Source organism: Lygodium microphyllum, chromosome 18, assembly GCF_053477565.2.
Source record: "Lygodium microphyllum isolate KBCC chromosome 18, Lygodium_microphyllum_v1.1.10, whole genome shotgun sequence".
In the NCBI taxonomy this organism is placed as follows: Eukaryota; Viridiplantae; Streptophyta; class Polypodiopsida; order Schizaeales; family Lygodiaceae; genus Lygodium; species Lygodium microphyllum.
In genome coordinates, this window is record NC_141152.1 from 92,055,644 (window position 1) to 92,076,520 (window position 20,877).

At 40.9% G+C, this 20,877-nt stretch overlaps 1 pseudogene; it reads left to right on the plus strand.

Annotated features, from left to right (window-relative positions):
* The window catches only part of LOC148021155 (chaperonin CPN60-2, mitochondrial-like), a 105,688-nt pseudogene that overhangs the window by 1,941 nt on the left and 82,870 nt on the right, over nucleotides 1–20,877 (plus strand).

Below are 20,877 nucleotides of genomic sequence, written 5' to 3' on the forward strand. Positions count from 1 at the left end.
TTTCTCATAATGCTGAAAGAAATTGACAAGCTTCATCTATGTTAGTATTCTTCTATATTTTCTAATTCTTTTTAGGAGTATTCTTCTACATCTTCAATCTCTTCGAACCCCTTCTCTTTCGTCTACTCCTCTCCTTAAATCTACCTTCACCTTGCTGTCTCTTATCTTCAAGAACTTGGCTTGAAACCTTCAATCCCTCTCTTATCTCTACCATCTCCGCAGTAAAAGCTCTTGAACCCCCATACATTCTTCTCTTGACAAACCCCTATGGTGACCTTCAACCCTACGTGCTGCAACAACGTTCTCGGTCCAATACCGAGTCTCTAAAGATGAATTCGAAGAAGATCCTTTGTAAGAGCTTTGGTGAAGATATCTACTCCATTCTCCTCTATTGGCGAGCTCTACTATCCCACCCTTGATCAAGTCATGTATATAGTGATACTAGATCTCAATGTGTTTGGTGCGTACATTAAAAAATGGATTTTTGGCAATGGTGATACAACTTTGATTGTCATATCTTAGCATTGTTGGATCTTCATCTTATACTTCCATATTCTCTAGGATCCTCCTTAACCATACTGCTTTACATGCAACAATAAAGCAAGTTGCCTTGTACTCTACTTTGATAGAAGACAATGCCACAATTAGTTGCTTCTTATTAATCCAAGAGAAGATTTGTGAGCCTAAAGAGAAACAATATCTAAAATTTGATTTCTTGGAGTCGCTGTCACCTACCCAGTCTGAGTCATAGTTTCTCATAAGAGCATTTCCTGAAATGTATGTGATACCATAGCCAAGAGTTCCTTTCAAATTTCTAAGCTCTTGTATCCCAACTTTCCAATGACTTTGTCATGGTTTGTTTGAGAACCTACTCAAAACACCAATAGCAAAACTAATATCTGGTCTAGTGTTACACAAGTAGATGATGCTACCAACCAACCTCCTATACCTCCCAATGTTTACTAGTATTGATGTATCCTCAATTGATAACTTCACATTGACCTTCATAGGTGTAGCTATCTCCTTACACTCGGTCATGCCAAATGTTATGGGAGCGCTAGATTGTGCTTGAGAGACTATACTAGATGCAAGATTTGTTTCAAGAATTTTGATTACAAGATAATCCCATGTAGGGGTGTTGATAGTATAGGCAGATGAATCCTCATTATGTAGGAGTGGATAAGGGCAGGCAGGTGTGAATGGTTCTAAGGGGAAGGAGAAATCCTAACCCTAGCCAGTTGGGGCTATACAAATAGCCCAAGGGTCTACATCAACCTTTGAGTGCGAGTGACCCAAGTTGTACTTTCATGAGCAACTGAATAAGCAAGACTTGTTCTTGTACTTATGAGCTCTTTTCTCCCTCTTGTGCACACTTCAATCTTGGCTTTCACTCCGATTTTCACATGGTATCATAGCCACCTCATATCCTTTATCTTCCCTCATCTTGATTACACCACGAAGTGCACATGAGCCTACATATTTTTCTTTTTGCTGCTTCTTGACCTCCATAGCCACAGCTTGACCCACCTCTGTTGGAGGACCTAGGGAGAGAAAAGGAGAGCATGTCAGCTCAAGGTTCCTTTTGAAGATCTCCTCCCCATCTCAAGTCGCAATAGCATGGCATGGGAAACCCCAACATTGTGGACATAGGAGGGCAGCTTTGGTAAAATAGTAGGAAAAGGTGGAGCCTGGGTAGTGTGATATCTCTGCGTATGGCATGATCTATAGGCAGTGGCAATCTTCTTGGCTGCCATACGAATTTTATAGCCCCCTAGTGGGCCATCTCCCTCTAAGAGGGTTTGATCCCATTACCTCTCTATTGCCCACAATCACCAAAACCCTAACTGTGGGTTTCCTGGAAGCCATAGACAGGAAGCTTCAAGCTTTCTTATTCTCATTTTTTTCAATCAAGGCATTATCAACATTGGTTTTAATCATTGAAAAACCCTTGTCAAGATTTGTTACTACCCTGTGGAGCTTAAATGTAGAGTCTCTCCTCATTCCATGGGCACTACTAAGCTTGTAAAGATCGACCTTCATTATGAGTAGAAGAATGGAAGTTGATACAAGTGTTTCTTAGCACTATTAATGCATTCAACTCATGTTTCTTACTATTTTCTGCTGGTAAATCAAAGAAATGAGTATTATTGTACTCTCCTCTGATTCATCCCATATCATAGAGTTGATTGATAAACCTTGTTCCACCAAGAACTCTAATAGGCCACATTATCATAGGAGGAGCCATAAGTGTAGTTTAAGTTCACCTCACTAAAGCCAAGGAAAACAGTCAAGCATAAACAAAGGGTTGGCCAAAGGTAAGGACCACGTAAGTCCTATTTTGAAATACTTCATATGTATGATTTTCAACTATTCTCAACCTTGAAGCTTTAATTGTAAAATCTACATTACTGTCATCCTTGCACTAGTGGCCCCTTGTAAAGGATTAGACATTACTACTTGCACTAAGCAAGTCATAAGACCTTCCTATGGCCTCAGCCTATGCCGACCTTCATCCTCAGATTCATAAATTTGATGGTAGAGACTTTCAACCCTGGCAAGTACTCATTAAGTACAAAATGATGGAGAGAGAGTATTGGCCTCTCATTCAAGGGATTGGAGCTATTGATCCTACAAACCTTTCTGATGTGGAGGATGAGCAACATGCTCAAGAAATAATCATGTTACACTTAGATGAATCCTTGATTCATCATGTTGATCACCTCTCCACTGCCAAGGAAGAATGGGATGAGCTTGAAAAGCTCTAGTATAGTGCTATAGGTAAAAACACTAATATTTTCCTTAAGATTTAATTCTTCAGCTTGGAATATAGAGATAGGGAAGACTTGGGAAAATTTATTTCTCGTATGAAAGGCCTCATGACACAACTTTCTTCACTGCAAGTACCAATCCATGATGAGGATGCTATTGCCATTCTTTTAAAGGTAGTCAAAAATGTCTTTTCCACACTTGTAACAACCCTAACTAATATTCCCAATCCTACCTTGGCAAGTACCATCCAATCCTATTTGGATGAAGAAAAAAAGAATCACAAAGAAGGAAGCACCAATCAGATGTCTAATCCAATATCCCATGACCAAGCCTTGGTGCATATAGTTGTCAATACATGTACCTTTTGTAAAAAGAAGGGGCACATTGCAAAGAACTATTGAAAAAAATACCCAGAAAAGATGAAATGTAATAAATGCAAGAAGACACGACATATTACAAGTAAATGTCCTAACCATCCTGAAGTACCTAAGGAATTGGAGGCGTATTTTGCCTCCCAATCCACAAATGTTCGACTCTTATGAGTCATCTATCCCTTCTACCTATAACCATCCTTGTAAGCCTATTCTATAAAGGCATCCTAATTTGGGTTAAGGGGGCGGCATTCTCTTATGCTTTGAATTCCAATGCCACTTAACATTGAGGGGGGGTGTTGAGAGTATAGGCATATGAACCCTCCTTATGCTAGAGTGGATAAGGGTAGGCAAGTGTGAATGGTCCTAAGAGGAAGGGGAAACCCTAACCCTAACCAGTTGGGGCTATATAAACATCCCAGGGGTCTACATCAACCTTTGAGTGAGAGTGACCCAAGTTGTACTTTCATGAGCAACTGAATAAGCAAGACTTGTTCTTGTACTTGTGAGCTCTTCTCTCCCTCTTGTGCACACTTAAATCTTGGCTTCCACTTTGATTTTCACAAGGGAACAAGGTATAATAATAACTTAGCAAGATATGGAAAATCCCATAACTCGAGACCATAGGTATAGACAACATGTCTTGATAGGATATGAAGGATTCTACAACCTGGGACCGTAGGCATGGATACACGATATCAGAATTATAAGATCTCCCTTGACGGGGATGAAGATACAAGACAGTACCAGAAAAGATCTTGTACTACAAGATTATAAGGTGACAAGACAATATGAGTATAATGGAATACAAGACAAGACTAGATACCATGACTAGACAAGAACTAGAACTAGAACTTGAAGTTACTTACTTGGAGGTCTCAACTCCTTGAGCTCCCAAGACTGAGGAGCTCTATGGCGAGCCCCTCATTTTATAGGTGTTGGAGAGAAATTAAAGGTCCTCTAGAATGTTCCATGATGATATCATTGATGATGCAAGCGATGACATGGCATATCCTCTAGAAGGTTCTATGATGACATGGCAAGGGTGGGCTCACATGGTTGGCTCGAGGATGTCCTGTTAAGGGTGCATTCACATGGGGTGTGGATTCATATGGCATGATCAAGAATTAATCAACACACTTGATTATGGTATGTCCGTGACATCACCCCCTCCTCTAGTGACAAGTTCCACGACGAGCAACTTGGTGGTTTGGTCTAAGTTTTATTGGAAACCTCTTGTGAAATTCTTTAACTTTGAGAGATTCTCTTTGAAGATATTTTGCAGGTTCCCAAGTGCGATCATTGATGTCATATCCCTTCTAGTGAACAAGGTATTCCAATTGACCTCAGGAGATCCTCGAGTATAAGACATACTCAACCTCAAATTCTTCATGATCTTCAATCTAGACAGGTCATGGGGGATGAGATCTCTCCCCCCCTTCAATGGTGAGCTATGATATGGCTCAAGCAAGAAAAGATGAAAGCCTGGGTGAATCTTCATGATGTTGGGGAGTTGGAGTGGGTATTCAAATGGGTTGATCTTGGCTACAATAGTGAAGGTCCCAAATCTTTGGTAGTCTAGCCTGTTGGAGGGCCTTGTTGTCTTTGGAGGTTATGCTTGATTGACCATACTTTATCATTGACTTTGTATGTTGGATATTTGAGACGATGCTAGTCTGCATAGTGCTTGTATTGATTTTGAGCCTTTTGGATTTGTTGCTTGAGTTCTTAGTGTATATCTACTAGGTGTTGAGCTTTATCTCGGGTGGTAGGGTTCTTTACTTGATTGGAGAGATACACATTCATCCTTGGATGCTAGCCATAGTTTGCAAAGAAATGAGTTTACTTGGTAGATGCATGGATACTATTATTGTAAGAAAACTTTGCAAAGGCCAAGAGCTCAAACCAATCATTCTGATGGTAGTTGATGGTGCAGCAGAGATATTGTTTGAAGACTTGATCTACCCGTTCTGTTTGACCATCACTCTCTTGGCGAATGATTGGCTATGATAACTTAACTTGGACTCCAAGAAGGTTGCAAAGGCTCTTCCAAAAACTAGATATGAATAGGGGACCTTCATTGTCGATGATGTCATTTGGATGTCCACGTAATCTTAAAATGTATCTGAGGAAGAGTCTAGCAGTAGTTGTGCCTGTGATGGTCTTGGTGTGCTAGGGATAAAATATGCCACTTTTGTGAACCTATCTACCACAACAAGAATAGAGTTATATTTGTCTAATTTGGGAAGATATGTTATGAAATCCATATACTAAGAAAACCAAGGTCGCACTAGAATGGGCAAGGGTTACAAGAGACCATGTGGTTTGTGACGAGGTACCTTGGCCATGTTGTAGGTATCACATGATTTTATATATTCCTTAACTTCTTTCCACATATAGGGCCACCAAAAATCTCTTGAAATAAGATCTAAGGTCTTATTAACTTCAAAGTGTCCTGCTACTGGGGTGTCATGGCGTTGCTAAAGTACTTGAAGTCTTCGCTTTTCTGGAGGGATGTAAAGTAGGTCCTTATAGTAACAATCCATTAGTTTCATGAAAGTCATAAACTTCATTTCCTTTTTTTCTCTTGATTTTTTGTATTGACATTATTGGCCAAATTATCATGTGGTGTGCCAAGGGCTTCATGGATTAATTGGATCAAGGTAGGGTCATCTTAGTGAAAATTGGAGATGGTTGCTAGTTGGAGGTGCTTTGGCTCGAGTAATATTTCTTGTTGTTGATCAAAAGCCTCTTCTCCCTTCTTAGGTGATAGGTAGGATCTTCTTAATAAAGCATCTGATTGGCATTGTTGGCATCCTAGGTGATAGGTGATGACAAAGTTAAACCTAGATAAGAAGTTACTCCATCGGGGTTTTCTTCGATTGAGGATGTGGGTTGTCATAAAGTATTCTAGATTTTTGTGATCTATATAGACGATAACTTTATGGACTGAAGCACCCTCTAGATGATGATGCCAAGTATTACAGGCAGCTACAATGGCAAGGAGTTCTTTGTCATGGATTTCATAGTTTATCTTTGAAGGGGAGAACTTCCTTGAGTGGAATGCCATTGGATGCATATGACCATCATCTCCATGCTGGGACAAGATGGCTCCTAAGCCATATTCTGATGCATTAGTATCCAAGAAAAATGGCTTGGTAGGATCTGCTTGGACTAGGATTGGGGTAGTGTTGAAGGCTATCTTCAGGGTTTGGAAGGCCTTCTCGGCTTCTGGGGTCCATGAGAACTTTGAGTTTCCCGTGGGTTTGGTGAGTGGTGTGAGTATCTTTGAGTAATCCTTGATAAATATCTTGAAGAAGTTGGCAAAGCTAAGGAAACATTAGACATTGTGGACACATGTGGGTGTCTACTAGTCAAGAATAGTCTTGATCTTCTTGGGTTCCATGAGGATTCCTTTTTGGGAGACATTGTACCGACCGGTTTTGGTGCTTCTTTCTTAGCTCTTGCCTTCTTTCTTGGCACTTCCTCATCCTTCTTAGGGTCTCCTTTCTTGTCAACCGTCCTTAGCGGTCCCCCTTCCATGCTAGGACTCTAGACTTGCGTCCCCTTATCCCCTTGTTTGTCAAGATTGCGGGAGAGAAGGAAGGAGTTTCACTTGAAGCTTTCTTGCTTGCACAATGGGGGAATACACACAAGGGTGGAGGCTGAAAACAGTTTTTCTCTTCTTAGTTGTGTAAGCCTCTAGTACAAAGAAATAGAAGAACCCTCTATATGGGTCTCAAACCAAACTCAACTAACTAAGGTGGCATACTAACTGAGCCACGAACTAGAGTAGATAAGGATAGCTGTCGTCTAGCTATTATTCATGGGCGGTGTACCAACCACATCTACAACTAACAAGTCGGTGACATAAATACACAACGGTCACCCTGGCGTATCACGAGTGGAGCTCGATATCTCAACACTCCCCCTCGAGCTCAATCCCAATTCCTGCACACCAAGCAGGTCTCTGAACTTGCGCAGCTTCTCTGCGCCCAATGCCTTCGTAAATATGTCAGCTACCTGATCCTCTGTGCTAACATAAACTAGATCAATAAGACCTAGTAAAACCCTCTCTCGCACATAGTGATAATGCACCTCAATGTGCTTTGTTCTAGCATGATAGACTGGGTTATTTGCCAAGTGTATACTACTCATGTTGTCACAATAAATGACAACTGGCCCATCTGTAGACTGATGCATATCATAAAGTAGCTTATGCAACCAAGCTACCTCACATGCAGCCATTGCTGCACCCCTGTACTCGGCCTCTGTGCTCGACAAGGCAACTGTAGGCTGTTTCTTGCTGCTCCAAGTGACTGCAGCACTCCCAAAAGAGAACACATATCCACTGGTAGATCGTCTATCAGAAATACTACCAGCCCAATCAGCATCAGTGTATCCATGCAACTGTATCTGAACCCCAGTCTCATAAAATAGTCCATACTGCAATGTGGACTTCACATACCTGAGTATGCGTCTAGCCGCATCCAAATGTGGTTTCCTTGGAGCCTGCATAAACTGACTTACCAATCCAACAGCATAGCTCAAATCTGGCCTGGTAATAGTCATATAAATCAAACTTTCTACTATGCGTCTGTACATAGTAGGGTCTTCCAGAAGCTCACCTGTGTCTGTGCTCAGCTTCACATTTTGCTCCAAAGGAACTGAAATAGGCTTACAGCCTGTCATCCCATATTTGGACAGCATGTCCAATCCATACTGCCTCTGCAAGAGTTGTATCCCACTTGGTGATCTAATCACCTCAATGCCCAAGAAATAACGCAGCTCTCCCAAATCCTTCATCTCAAACTTCTGCTTCAATAGCATTTTCACATGAAGGATATCTTCATCACTGTCACCTGTCATAATCAAATCATCAACATAAATGACAAGTAGCATAATACCTTTCTCTGTTTTTCTCACATAAAGTGAGAAATCTGCCTTGGAAATCTGAAAGCCAATAGTGACAAGATACTGTCCTATCTTGTCAGACCATGCTCTAGGTGCTTGCTTCAAGCCATACAAGGCTTTCTTCAACCTGCAAACAAACTCAGGATGAACAGCATGCACATAACCTGGTGGCTGCTCCATATAGACCTCTTCTTGCAAATCACCATGCAAGAAGGCATTCTTTACATCCATCTGATGTAAAGACCATCCCTTTGATGCAGCCATAGCAATGACTGCTCTTACAGTTGCCATCCTTGCAACCGGACTAAATGTTTCTTCATAGTCAATGCCATATGTTTGTGCATACCCCTTGACTACTAATCTTGCCTTGTATCTGTTCACAGAACCATCTGCATTGTGCTTCACCTTATAAACCCACTTACAGCCAATTGCATTTTTACCTTTAGGCAAAGGTACCAATTCCCATGTAGAATTTGCTTCCAAGGCATCCATTTCTTCATCCATGGCTTTCTCCCATTTTTCTTTTCCCATGGCTTCCTCAAAAGAAGTGGGTTCTAGTTCCTATATCACTTTGACCATATATGCATAGTGAATGGCTATAAATCCATCATATTTCAGCCTATCCACAGGATACCTAGCTCTCGTAGACCTGCGCAAAGTAGGTTCACTCCCAGGTGCTCTCAAAACATCCCTGGTCTTCCTTACTCCAGGTGTAACAATAGAAGGAATACCCAACTCATCATCAATGCTCTGTTCTGAGCCACTGGATTCACCATCCACATAAGAGTGACCTGCATTCACATCAAACATGGACTGATCAACCTTCTCTTTTCCTTTTCGTGATACCTGCATACCACTATCTGCATTACTTTGAGAAGATTCTCCTGATCTCAATCTGCCTGTCCATGGTGAAGAATGTGAACTACTACTAGAGGACGCTCCAGGTCCACTAATATTTTGTGACTGCTGCTGTGAATTTTGTGCAGCATTACCATTTTGTACATCTACATCATCAATCACATTTACTGGTTTATACCAGCTACTCATCTCATCAAAAACAACATCTCTGCTCACTGTAAACTTACGAGTAGAAGGGTTATAGCATCTATACCCTTTTTGCTGTAGAGAGTAACCAATAAAGATGCACTTCTCAGCTTTTGGATCCAACTTGGATCTCAACTCATCTCGCACATGTACATAGGCAATGCAACCAAAAATTTTCAAATGAGAAATATCTGGTTTCCTACCAGTATACCTCTCCTCTAGAGTCATCCCATGTATTGCTGCAGTGGGAGTCCTGTTCATTATGTAGACTGCTGTAGCAATTGCTTCAGCCCAATAAAAATCTGGCAAGTCTTTTTCATTGAGCATGGCACGAGATACCTCTCCAATATGCCTGTTTTTCCTTTCTGCAATTCCATTTTGTTGTGGGGTATAACTGCATGAATATTGCTGCTTTATGCCATGCTCCTGCAAGAACTTTGCAAACTCATTTGAGAGGTACTCTCCCCCTCCATCTGACCTTAGGCATTTTATTTGCAGACCTGTTTCTTTTTCAGCCATAGCTTTAAGGGTTTTGAAATGCCCAAAAACTTCACTTTTCTTTTTCATAAAATACACCCAAACTTTTCTGCTATAGTCATCAATAAAAGTGACAAAATAATGACAGCCTCCAAGAGATGCAGCTTTAGTAGTCCACACATCAGAGTGGATTAATTCCAATGGCTTCTCACTCTCTTGAACATGTCTAGGAAATGATTTCCTTGCCTGTTTTCCAAACTGACAGGCTTCACATACCTTATGCATTTCTGCAACCTTGAATTTAGGCAATCCTACAACAATATTTTGGGCCTGCATTGATTTAAGTCGCTGTACATTAACATGACCAATGTGTTTATGCCAGATATCAATATCTGCAACTACACCGGTCCCATGTGCAAACATTGCTGCACTCAATTCAGACATGTCTGCATCCAACGTAAACATTCTGCCCTTCTTCTTTCCTTTTGCTATCAAGCGACCTTTATTTTTCATATCCTCAACAAAGCATCCATGAGGATTAAATCTGACCTGCAAGCCCTGTTCAATCATTTGATCAACAGAAACTAGATTCTTGGTGATATTCGGGACATGAAATACATCGGACAGGTATTTCTTTTTCCCATCCTGCATAGACAAATGAATTTTTCCAATCTGCACAATAGGATGTGCAGTATCATCACCAGTCTCCACAAATCCTGGTTTTTCCATTTTCCTTGCATCCTCCATCCATTCTGCATGACCTGTCATGTGGTTTGATGCACCTGAGTCAACATACCATACATCATTGCTTTCTTCTGCACTTGTCACAGAATTGTTCATGTGCTGCACCATAAACAAGTGCTCATTTCTGTCATCACCCTGTCTACTAGAAGATGCATAATTCCCTTGTTGCAGTTTTCCATTCATGATGTCATTCTGCTTTTTATAGCAGTCTTTAGCCATATGACCCATTTTACCACAGTAGTAGCATTCAACATTACTGTTTGCATTTTGGCCTCTTTGCCATCCACCATGACCTCTTTGGCTCCCCCTGCCTCTAGAGTTACCACGTCCTCCTCCATAGGACTGGTTTTCTTGAGTTTGCTGCATATTCTGATTTCTGCCACGGCCTCCAAATCGGCCTTCTCTACCTCTGCCTCTACCTCTTCCAGCATTTGAGTAGAAGACAGCTTCTTTTGAAGTTCCTCCTGAAGAAGATGCACCACCATTTCTCTGTTCCTCAGAAATTAGAAGAGCAATCAACTCCTCAAAATCAGAAAATATTTCACGAACTGAAATGGATGTCCGAAACTGTGCATAATCCTTTCCTAGACCATTCAAGGTCACGGAAACTAAATCATCATCTTCCACTGGCGACCCAATGGAAGCAAGTGCATCTGCAATCTTCTTCACCTTCATGTGGTAGTCGTTGATGCTCATATTTTCTCTTTGCACATTGTGCAACTCTTGCTTGAGCTGCATTTTCCTAGCTTGTGTATTTGTACTATACATTTTTGACAAAGCATCCCATGCCTCCTTTGGCGTACTTGCATCCTGAATATGCACAATCATAGAGTCTGAAATGCTGATAGACAGCCAATACATAACTTTCCTGGCTCTCTCATGCCATGCTTTAAATGCCTGCATTTGCTGTTGATTGGGAACATCAGGAAGAACTGGTTCTTCTTCATTTCCTGCAACAAATTCCCAATATCCTTTTCCCATAAGGAAATTCGTCATTCTAAACTTCCATGCTTGGAAGTTGTTCTTGTCAAGCTTTTCAGTGACAATCTGTGAAAGAGAATCAGATGCCATTACAAAAGACTGCAAAAAATTCTGTCACTGCAAAAACCACAGCTTCACCCTCACAAGGGAAAATCTGCAAAACTGGCGAAAGTGGTATTTGACCACACAGTCACTTCCTAGTGACGATTTTGCATCAACAGGCAACAGGGATGATTCTATAACTCCCAATGTCTCTGCGCACAAGCATACAATGCAATTTTTACAGTAACTATTCACCGACCTGTAGAACAGTGGCTGCACAGCATAAAACTGAGCCTTTTCCTGAGTGCGTGCAGAAAACTTCCGCCTCCAAAACAGGCCCCGAAATGGCCTCAAATAAAAAAAACAAGGTCGCTGAGGGCTAAAGCCCTCATCCGCAGCATATACTGCCCTCTTGCTTCACTGCGAAGGGTGTCTCAACCTGAGACAATGCACTCCTGCACTTTCCGGCTGTGCTACCTGCAGAGATCTGCTCCCAAAACAGAAAATGAAAGCAACACTGCTCCTCTTACCAGAACACCGCGAGCTTGGCTTGCTTTCTTGAGCTCCTTACCACGAACAAGGCTCTGATACCATGTCAAGATTGTGGGAGAGAAGGAAGGAATCTCGCTTGAAGCTTTCTTGCTTGCACAATGGGGGAATACACACAAGGGTGGAGGCTGAAAACAGTTTTTCTCTTCTTAGTTGTGTAAGCCCAAAGAACTCTAGTACAAAGAAATAGAAGAACCCTCTATATGGGTCTCAAACCAAACTCAACTAACTAAGGTGGCATACTAACTGAGCCACGAACTAGAATAGATAAGGATAGCTGTCGTCTAGCTATTATTCATGGGCGGTGTACCAACCGCATCTACAACTGACAAGTCGATGACATAAATACACAACCGTCACCCTGCCGTATCACGAGTGGAGCTCGATATCTCAACATTGTTTAGGGTTTGCCTCAACCGGTTTTTCCTTATCTTCATCGCCCTCTTTAGCCTTTTGGCCTCTTGTCACGGCTCTTAAGTTAGAGGTTTTAGTATCATTGACTCGTACAGCCTCAATAAGGCTGACTCCATTGCCTTGTGGCAACTCTTTTATAGTTGTTTTTCCCCTCTGCAATATTTGCCTTAGTGCATCATTTTGCTGCAGGGTATTTCCTTGCACTCTATGATTCACGCGACCTAGCTGTTTACTCCCTTGTTGGAGGAAACTAATCTTACTCCAATAGGTAGCAGATAAATGGCCCGACTTCCCACAAATATCACATTTAATATTTGGACAGTTTCTAGGGAAATGCTGTCCATCGCACCACTTACAACTGAATCTAGAGGGTCCACCCTCTTCAGGGTGTCAACTTCCTATCAAATTCTGCTGCTTCTTCAAGAAATTAATGTCAACAGCTATTTGTCGATATTGTTTGAAAATCATGTCGGTATAATGCTTCATCATGTTCTTAACTTTGCTAAGGACATTAGATGCACTCGACTTGTAGCCTCGATCGTCGACTTGTCGTTCCATTGGCCTAACAATCTGATTTGGCATTGACTGTTGACCCACAGAAACAACATTAGAATTCAAAACTTGGCCTCCAACATTTGGTGGAGCCAACTGACTTGCCATAGGCATAGCCACACTGGGAGGAGCTGGCAGCAAAGGTACATTCTGAACCACGCTCCCTCTCCCATTAGGGTTAGTCATAGGCATCCCTTGACTTCCATTCGTCAATGGTAGGTTTCCTCCATGTACTAGACCCCCATTAACATTCATTTGAGAGGAGTAGGCCATTTGTAATCGTGCTTCTACTCCCTCTGCCCGCGTAATAGCGGTGTCTATATCTGCCAAGGCCACACTACTCAATTGTACTTGGATATTAAAATCCAACCCATGCAAAAAGTATTGCAATTGGGCGGGCGGCGGAATGGGAATGTAAGTTTGTAACTTACGAAACACTTCCTTTAGCTTCTTGGCATAAGCTTTCACATTCTCATGGGGATCTTGGCGTGTTACATTCAAGACACGCAACCAATATTGGCCACCTCTTTCAGGGGCATATTCTCCTCGGAAAGCTGCATAGAATTGATCGATTGTGGTTATGGTTCCAGACTCTATGCTGTGATGCCATACCGCAACCCTTCCTTTTAACGTCATATTGAAGAACATCATAAGATGTCCCTCATCTTGGATGTGATAATTGAACATCAATCTTTGAAATTCACAAATGTGAAATTCCGCATCCTCTTCCGCTAACCCATTAAAATGGGCAAGGGAACTCCTAAAGCTGGTAAATCCGACGTCCTCGCAGGAATTGCAATGGGTTGTGCCATGGCGACAATCAGATTAGCAATAGGAGCTTGAACCGACGGAATCACACCCCCACTTGAATTGGATAGACTTGGTGGAGGAGAGGAAGGATTTACACTTTCTCTAGCACCTAATGGACTATGTGGGGCAGTTGGGTTACTAAGACCACTGCCTCTTATACGTATCAGGCTACTCCTTTGAGGAGAATAACGCCTTAGGATCTCTAACCGCCGTCTAGCCCTCTCTACATGTTCTACTTTTTGGATTTCGGCTTGGCGGTCCTTGTCAAAGGACATAAACCAACTTTCTTTTGGTCCCTAAGAACCCTAGATTCGAGAACCACCACTTATAGGCGGCTCCCGGCAGACGCACCACTGATGGGACCTAAAATGGGCCGGCACTGGCTATAGCACAAGCCGGACCTCATACTCATGACACACAAACACCCTCACGGGCTCGTGGACCAGGAGCGTCAATCTAATACTGAAGGACAAACTGTCCTAAAGCTTAATTCATGCGTTTATAGTTTATAGTCCAACATTTCTCTTAAACTCTTCAAAGGGAGAACCCAAAGTACATGGACATAACGCCTCGTCACACACACATAGGAGGCACTCCACCGACTAGTAGTCGGAGCCCCATTACAGCTCTGCTACATCGCAGGGATTGGCCCTTTGATGCACTACTAAACATATAACAGAAATGAGCACAAACTCCTCTCAAGGTACCAATATTTTACGTTCCAGGATGTACCATTCCTCACTACACTTTCCCCTTAGGACCCAATGACTAACCTACAGCTTAGGACATCCTCTCACGCTCATCGTTGGTCACAACCTAAGGAAAACAGGTGCATGCATCCAGGAGGTTTTTCTGATACCCTTTTAATTATTATGCTTAGTGAAAATCGTGTATGGCTATGTGCTCAGACAAAAGAAAGATCAGCATCGTGAATAGTGCATAAAGCATTCTTTCCATGAATTTTACTAGTGCGTGCTGCGTTGAAAGGAGGCATCGAGCCATATGCTCATGCTACCATCCTCTTTATTTAAATCGTTTCCTATATGCCAAGTGCAATGCATAAATCAAATCTTTTCTTTATCTTTCAGTGTTTCAGTCCCTCTTCATCCAACTCTTAGCATTTTGTATCATTGATCGGTTAGATAAGATTTCTATGCATTTCTCCACTTTAAAAGAACGATAAATACACACAAAACATAGAAACGGGGACAAACCGAGGCCAACCTCGTGCTTTGCCATCATTATACATTGCAAAAACATAGATATGATTTTTCCTAATTTTTCTCAGTCCATTTTCTATTTTTTCCTAATTTTAAATCTATTTTTTTTATTTTTGGGTATTTTTTCTATTTTTCTTTAATAAATAATGACTGAAAATGAAAATTGATTGTGGGCTGTGGCCCTTAGGTTCATTGACAGCAAAAACTCAGATTTAGTTGGTGTGACATATCATATTTCTCATTTATATAGCAAAACCCCCGATTTTACCCTTAAAACGCGTGTTTTTCATGTATTTTGACATTAATTCTGGCCATGTAGCCTTATATTTTCTGATTTTCAGGTTGCAAACAGTGGAAACCCATGGCAAACAATATCATAATGAACTTTCATCCCATATGAACAAGGTTTCATAAAGCAAATAGCATAAAAAGATCATTTTTCTTTATAAAAATAGCATTACTGCTTATTTTCAGGTCTCGATTTCTTGTTCTTGATTACATGACTGATTTCTAGCATGCATTTAATGCTCAATATCTTCAGGAACAGCACTCTTTATGCCTTCATCCATCCGGAAGCAATCCGGTCTCATCCGGACAAGCTTTCCTCCACCATTCTTCATTGTCTTCTTCCACACAAGAACAGCCCCTTAAGGGAGAGAGAGGGAGGAGAGAGAAAGACTAAAATCAAAAATCTTCATCCAGGCCATCATTGTGCAAGCGAGAGCGGTGATATGATGAGCAGGGAGAAGGTAGTCAAGCCCCATGATCACTTGGGGGGATTGTGTGCAGGCTGCCATCATGAGAGAGAGGAGAGAGGGTGCAATTTTCAAACGCTAATGGCGCCTCCTCTCTCCACGTTTTTTTCCATCTCTTGCTTCCACACTTTCATGTGACATTTAAAATTTGGGCTCCCAAAGGTCATTAGCCCATTTTGCCTAAATTTTGTCCACCCCTTCGCATCTTGACCGGGTTCCTTGGCCATTTCCCTGTCCGGGCTTCAAATCAAGCTTTGAAAAATCCTGGGCATATGGCTTGACATCCCGCATTGGCTGGCAACTCTTGACAACCCGCATGGTAGTCTGAAAATTTATCAAAAATCAACATGTGTCGCTCGAGCGCCTTTTAAGAGTTGTATTTCACTTAGTGCTTAAAATCGTCCTAGCTGGAGCCGCCGCCTTCGATGTTGAATATTTTCTCCCTAAATTCCACAATTTTCCACAATTTTTAGGTCCATTTTCCACCCTAAAATCCAGCTTTCAAACTTCTCTAGAATGCTAATCTTGGGTTCTCTTATTGGGGGTTGATAAACATGCAGAATCATTTGATCACTTCCTCTATTGTTTTGCAAGTCTTGAATCTCATCTTGCATCTCTTGAAGTGCAGGGCCTAGAAGCATAGAGTGTTCTATTTGAAGTTGTGCTTGTCATTCCTTCAAATCTTGAATTTGTTGTTGGAGGTTTTGGAGGCAGGCCATGATTCTTTCAAGGGTTTCCTCATGGTGCTTAGTAGGGCTAGAAATTAGTCTTGTCAAATTGTTATGGGAGCACTAATCTATGCTGGAGAGACTATACTAAATGCAATATTTACTACAAGAATTCTAATTATAAGATAATCGCATGTAGGGGCACAAGATATAATGATAACTTAGCAATATATAGAAAAACCCACAACCCATGATTGTAGGTCTAGACAATAGGACTTGATAAGATGTGAAGGATCCCACAACTCGAGACCATATGTATGGATACAAGATATCAGAATTACAAGATCTCCCTTGACTGGGATGAACAAGATACAACACATTACTAGGCAAGTTCTCATACTATGCTCAGGTAAGTTACTCATGAATATATGTGTGCATCACGTGGGTTCAAAAGAAGGTATTTTTAAAATACCATTGTTATATATTTTTTACATACAGAAGGGTGTAATATAAAGGGATTATTTACAGATTGAATAGAAAAGGGTTATATTTTATTCAAGAAAAATTCACAGATAAGGATATTTATAAATAGGCCTTGAATGCACATGATGTAGAGGATATACATATAGTACCTTCCCCGAGATACTATGAGATTACAAGGTGACAAGACAACATGAGTATAATGGAGGACAAGATAAGACTAGATATCAATGAAGATCTCGACTCCTTGAGCTCCCAAGACTTGCATTTGCAAGACTGAGGAGCTCTATGGCGAGCCCCTCATTTTATAGGTATTGGAGGACAGCTAAAGATCCTCTAGAATGTTCCATGATGACATCATTGATGATATAGATGATGACATGGCATATCCTTTAAATACCAAAATAGGCTTCATAATGAGTTTTTCCATTAACAGCCTTTATATAACTTCGATTGAGAATGTATATTGTTGTATTAATAGCTTCTACCCAAAACTTGCCCTTAAGCATACACCTTGCCATTTTCACAATAGTGCAATTTCAGCATTCAACAATGCTATTTTGATGATGTGTATGAGATGTCATCAATTGACAATTAATGCCTTTGCTCTTGTAAAAGCCTTCAAAATCCTTTGAGTTAAACTCACAACCACCATCTGTTCTAAACTTCTTTACACTTTGCTATGTTTCATTCGCTAAGTCAACTAGTTTTAGCCATTCTTTAAACTTACCAAAAACTTGAGTCTTATCACGAAGGAAGTACACCACATCTTTCTATTGGAGTTGTTGATGATCAACATAAAATAAGAAGATCCTCCCAAGGCTTTTATAAGTATTTCACTAAACAAGTCAACATACACCAACTCTACTCTAGAGGAGCCTTCACTTTGTTATTTCTTTCTTATGAAAATGCCTTTCTTTGTTGCTTGGCCATCATAAAACCTTCACATCATCCCTTCATTTTAGTTACTATAGGTAGGTAAACAATCATACCTTGCTTATGCATCTCCTTCAACACTGTAAAAACAATGTAACCAAATGTTTCATGCCAAAGTTTACTTGTGCCCACACCAACGGTGGCTGTAAGAGCACTTAGCTCATACATATTGTTTATTCTTTCTTCTTTACTGATAACTTTACCAACACTGTCGATAATTTCTACACCTATCTTAATAAACCTCACCTCATGGCCAAGTTCAGGTATGGAAGCAACTGATATCCGATTTTTCCTAATCTCTCGAATATACAATACATTTGAAAGATTTTTTAATTCACCATTTGTAGTAAAAAAGGAAATAGTGCTTGTGTCCTCAACAGGCCATTTTGTATCATTCCCAACTATCATAGTGATGGATTCTTGCAAAGGCTTCATAGAACTATATAGACATTTCTTACTGGTCATGTGATGGGAGGTACCACTGTCCAATACCCATGAGTTAGTGCTAGATATTTCTTACACCGAGGAATACACTTCTCAATGATTGCCATGAATAACTCCAACTTTGCTTCAGTCGTATTGACTATCTCCTTCCCTTTAGACTTCATGGTGCCATTCTTTTTGTCTATCTTCTTGACATGGTAATCTACAATTGCATGTCCTTTCTTCTTGTAGTAGAAGCACTCTCCTTGAAACTTTTTCTTACCACCCTTTTTTTAATCATTGTTGCTAAAGGTGTTGAGATGGCAAGCTCAACATGTGGGATCATTGATGATGGACTTCCTGGCTAGATGGGTCTACACATCTACACTTAGTACGTGGATGGTCATTATGATCCTCACATGACCACTACCTTATCACTTATTATATTTAGTTTGTTGCACCTATCTACATTTGCCATAGTTGTAGTGCCAGTCAATTAGTATAGTCATTTATGTATTGTTTGAGTTAGTAGACTACTTTCCTTTCTATTATATCTTATCTATAATTTGTGTACATTGTAGTATGTGTGGAAGAAGAAGAAACCAACAAGAAACTATCTTCTTGTATTATTGAGTGAGCTTCCTCTTGTGTGTATGGTTTGTTTTGGCATAGTAGCTCAAGGAAGTCCCCCTACCATATGATTCTTGACATGGTATCAAAGCGGCATCACTAAGGTTAGTTTTGAAGGTTAAAGTGAAGGAGAAGAAGCAAGGTTTCAAGCAAGCAAGTAATGGGTAAGAAGCTCTCTCATTCTTTAACTCTCTCTCTTGGATAGTGCATGTGGAGGTATCGGAAGCACGGGAGAGTGAAAATCTCAGATTGCTGTCAGATTTGGTGTGCAAGCATAGAATTGTATATTCTAGAAATTGACCCTTCAAGGCTGGTCGTAGGTTTTTTTTCCATTTGAGGTTTTTTCAAGGCTTGTTTTGGATAAACAAGGTTGCAAACAACAACTTTAGAGATTATTGTAATTTTGGCCATGTTAGTCGAAAGTGGGTGCATAGGTTATAAATTTTAAATTTGTAATTTTTGAGGTATTTGCTAAGAAGCAAACATACTTTTTATCTGCAAGACGTGTTGGTAAGGATAGATAGGCGGTAGAAAGGAAGATAGGAAGATAGGAGGACGATAGGAAAGAGGTCCTAGGCCATGACTGGCCATGTAAAAAAGGGGATGATCGCCCAAAAGGAATTAGGGTTTGCTATATGAACTCAAAAAGTGAATGAGAAGCTCATTCTTTGGTGTATGGAAAAAGTGATCTCTTCTTCTCTCTTTCTTGCTTGCTTATGTGTGCTTGGGAGAGTGAGTGGAGAGTGTGAGGGAGTGAGTGTGCAAGGGTGATGGATCAAGGAGAAAAAGCTTTCCATCATCTCCTCTCTTCTTCTCTTCTCTTCTCTTCTCTTGTCTCACACGTGGCTATGGAGGATGGAGCTTAAAGGTGGCGACTTGAGGTTTCTTGAGCTCGCATCTAGAATTGTGAATCTATGGGGTTGCTTGAAGGAGGAGGTTACTCATTCGCGCATCAAGGAAAGCTCATCATACCCTCGTAGGATCGAAGGCGTGTTGGCTAGGTGAGAGATAGCCATTTGTGTTTGCTTGAAATGCTTGAATTAATAAGCGGTCCCTGGGTCTTGGCTATTGAGCATGAGCTCCCACTACATTGTGGTTCCATTGTTGGAACTGATGACCACTTGTGTGCCTTGTTGAGATGGCAAGCTCAACACATGTGGACATGGATGATGGACTACCTGGCTAGATGAGTCCGCACATCTACACTTAGCACATTGGTGGTCATTATGATACTTACATGGTCATTGACTTATCACTTATTATATTTAGTTTTTTATACCTACCTACAGCTGGAAAAGATATAACGCCAGCCGATTAGTGTAGTCCATTATGCACTGTTTGACTTAGAAGGCCACTTTTCTTTATGTTGTATCTTATCTATATATAGTGTGCAAAAAAAGAAGAAGAAACCAACAAGAAATTTTTTTGGCATCCATCTCTCTTCTTGTGTTCTTGAGTGAGCTTCCTCTTGTGTATATAGTGTGTGTTTGGCACAGCAGCTCAAGTACATCCCCCCATCACACGATTCTTGACATGGTATCAGAGCCGTGCCACTGAGAGAGACTGATTTTAAAGGCTGAAGTGAAGGAGAAGAAGAAAGTTTTGAGCAAGAAAGCAACGGGTAAAAATCTCTCCCATTCTTCCACTCTCTCTCTCTTGGACAGTGCCTCTGGAGGCACCAGAAGCCAGGTCTAGCAAAAATCTCAGATTGCTGTGAGATTTGGTTTGCAAGCAAATCACTATATATTATATAGATAAGCCCTTTAGGGCTTGATCACATTTATTTTGGACGTCTGAAGCAGTTTCAGGCCCCGTTTTAGAGCCACAAGGTTGTGGATAACAGTTTTAGAGCATACTGTGATTTCGGTTGTATTGGCTGAAAGTGGGTGCACAGGTTACAGATTGTAAATCTGTAATTTTTGAGGTGTTTGCAGGAAGCAAACATTAGGTTTATCTGCAAACATTTTGCAAATTACATGTACTATTGAGCAATCAGTGAAAAAAGTTGCTTGGTGTAGTGCTGTGCACGTGTTGTGAAAGATTGCAGAAGACTAGCTTGCTGTGTTGTATCCTTGTTTGTGATAATGACAGAGAACAA